The sequence below is a fragment of the Condylura cristata genome, unplaced genomic scaffold (assembly GCF_000260355.1).
Source record: "Condylura cristata isolate star-nosed mole 26May11 unplaced genomic scaffold, ConCri1.0 scaffold00016, whole genome shotgun sequence".
Lineage (NCBI taxonomy): Eukaryota > Metazoa > Chordata > Mammalia > Eulipotyphla > Talpidae > Condylura > Condylura cristata.
In genome coordinates, this window is record NW_004567117.1 from 47,424,586 (window position 1) to 47,427,879 (window position 3,294).

A 3,294-nucleotide genomic window follows, 5' to 3' on the forward strand; every position below is an offset into this window, starting at 1 on the left:
TCTCTCTCTCCTCTCTCTCCTCTCTCTCTCTCTCTCTCTCTCTCTCTCTCTCTCTCTCTCTCTCTCCTGTCTCTCTCTCTCTCTCCTGTCTCTCTCTCTTTTCTTTTTTTCATTTCAAGAAATGTGGAAAACATTAGCTAAAATTGTGTTGGCCTGCACAATCTCATGCTGTTAAAGACAGGTTTTATGACACATTTAGCCCTTTCAGTGACGCTAATAGTCTCTGGAGACACATGGGTTTTCCTCTAGTGGAACAATTAAGTCCATTTCGATGCTATTTGGGTAAGTTGAAACAATTCAATTACTGTGTGTCTGCTCCTAGCCTGTTCTGGTGCAGAAGGCCCGGAAGTTACCTCAGTAGTAATGTGTTGGCCAACTTGAGCCATGGACCAAATTATTCGCTTTCTGCATATTTTAAGTCCATCTCTCGTGTCTTCCAGCTGGGCAGTAGCAAGCGGAGGTCTGAGCTGGCCGCTGGCGAAGCAGCCCAGGAGGGGGCTCTCTGAACTTCCCAGCTTTACCGGCCTTCTTCACCCCCCGCCCCCGAAGTTTGCAGTGTTTCCCACTAGAGCCAACGGATGAACTTTATTGAATTTGTTTATTTTTTCCAGTCAAGTGAGTCAGGACAACCGTGTGCATAACGCACAGCTAGCAAGCCCTGCAGGCGGAAGCGGATTCGGTGGCTAGGAAGCAGTTCCGAGCCTATATCGGGGCGTTGCCCAATGATGAAGCCCAATTATAATCAAATTATTACTGGCTGAGAAATAAGGAGCTGAGAGGAAGTAATTTAGTGAGTTCCAGAACTGCACAGGGCTTAGCTCGTGCCCCGTGCAGAATCCTGGGAGACAGCCCAGGCCAGAGGCCCCAGCAGGGCCAGGTGAGATCACCCCAGACAGCTGATCTCTGGGAATCACCTGATGAGACGCTCACTGGCAAACAGCCCCTTTTACAACAATAGGCACATGTTCTTCAGCCCGCCCGTGCCAGACTCCTGATAAAGCTGGGACATGACCTCTAGGCTCCCGCGCACCCTTCCCGGCCGCGACTCGACAGGGGGAAACACCCACAGGACAGACCTGGCCAGCAGGACCGGTGACCAGCTTGAGGTCTCACCCAGCAGATTCTGCCAGGCCTGACTTTGCCCACAACATCTTCCTAACTATCCCTACAGCAGCCCTGAGAAAGGTGGAGGGTCGGGTCTCGGTGCTCCCGGGGTCGAGGCTGGACGGGCTGTGCAGGGCTCGGCCGCCCGGCAGGCGGGAACTCCGAGCACCCTGCCCACCCCGGTCCCGTGCCCCCTCCTCCGCCCCACGGGCTGGCCCGCGTCCATGCCCCGGGGCCCAGCCCGGTCAGTCCTCCCGGGATTTGTGGGTCGGTGGTCACGTGACGTCGCCACATGCCTCGGGGCATCTCCTGTGAAAGGGGCATCCAGGAGGCAGGGGTGGGTGTCAGCTACGAGGAAGTGGCTTTTGCACACCCAGGAGAAACTGGGGCTCCCCGGGACCTCTTCATATGCTTCTGATGTTGTTAGAGCTTATGAAGGTTCTCTTTAGTGTATGCATGAGGCAGGTGGAAGATATCACCTGTATCTTTCTGATCAAAATTAAGAGCTGCTCTTCTTCGCGCTGAGTGAACGGTTCTCCTTCAGCCAGGTTTTGGTGCAGCACTGTCCAGCACAGACTTTATTGTTTTAAACAAGACGGTAGTAAAGATGAGCGGAAGTGTCTTCAAGGAACTTTCACGTCGTCTGGGAAGACAATCGAGTTTTAAGTGCAAGGCGTTTTTGGCGGTTAATTGTTGTGAGGTGCTTTCAAATGGCCGAGGGCATGCAGTTTCTCCGCGACCGGAGCGCAGGTGGGCGCTTGCTCAGTCCGCGGGGCTCGCTGCACCTCTCCGCTCCGTCTTTGTAACTGCACGAAAGAAAGTTCAGTGGCAGGACTAACCGAGGACAGATGGCGAGAGGATCGATGCAGTTTTCAAACGGAATTAGTGAAGAACATGCTCAGCGCCGTGTTCCTGAAGCCGCCGTTGCAGGGGAAACTGTTACTCCCCGGGTGGACCTGCATTGCTGCCATTCCTGGGTGGACAAGGTGTGGGGCCGATCGCGGGGCCGAAAGCCGACCTCACCGTATGCAGGAAACCATGCAGAGGTCAGCCAAACCCATCACTAGCTGCCCCTTTGTCCGAGGCCTGCGTGCCAAAAAAAAAACCAAAAAACCAAAAACAGGGCTACATAATCTGCTCTTCCCTTGGCTCTGGGCCCTTCCCGCCACCAGGTGCCTCGCGAGCGGGCCCAGGCGGGAGCCCGCACAGTGTCCTGCTGTGTTTACAGCGGTGCGGCTGGCTTTTCCGGGGTGGAGCGTCCATCCCGGCGCAGCAGTAAGCTCCCACTGCTGTTTTGATGTCTCGTCATTCCCGGAACAGGAGGCCTCGGGGCTTCCGTCCACAAGTGCCACAGACCCGGGGCCACGCGCTGTCTCCGACCTGTGCCAACCCTGCTCGCCCGGGTATCGGATGTTTATTTATCACTTTAATTAATTTCCCATCACAGCCAAGCGTCTCATCCCACGTCGCCTAAAGCTAGCAGAATCGTTATAAAACTCACCAAGTGCGCGGCCGTGCAGCCAGCCGGGAGCGACGCTGAGGCCACACGTGAGCGGTTCTGTGAGGGAGGAGCCGGCACCCGAGCGCCACTCGGCGCGGTCAGCCGGAAGGCGGGCAGCAAACGCAGAAGACCGTAATTCCCGAAGGCGGGGCTTCGTTGCTGGTGACTTTGCTTCGTTTTGCTATTTCGCTGGAGTTTCACGTTTACCACAAAGCGGGGCTGACACAAACTTCCGCTTCAGAGGGGGGCGCTTAGACCGGGACGTTAGACAGCGCTTGCGGGGGGAAGCTGACGCTCATTCCGGTCCCGCGGCGGCACGTGGAGCCCAGGCACACTCCCCGCGGTGGCTCAGGGGCACCCACGGCCCGTCCTGCAGCACCAAAAGCATGGTGGTCACCATGACCGCGCCGGGCGGCCGCCGGAGATGCCCGGGGCGCGTCTGGAGGGCCAGCTGTGGCGGGGCTCGCCGGCGAGCATGTATGTTCTGGCTTAGAGTGACCAGGCCGTGCGCCTCTGTCTTTATTCCCGTGCACTGTGCGGGCCGGCGCCCGACGGGCTGTGCGGCCGCGGGGGGACTCGCCGGCCTGGCGAGAAATCTCGGCTCAGCTCCGACCTTGGGCTGAACCGCGGCCGCCGGGCTTCTCGCTGTGCGGCCCTGAGGACGGGACTGACCCTCGCTGGGCCGGGGC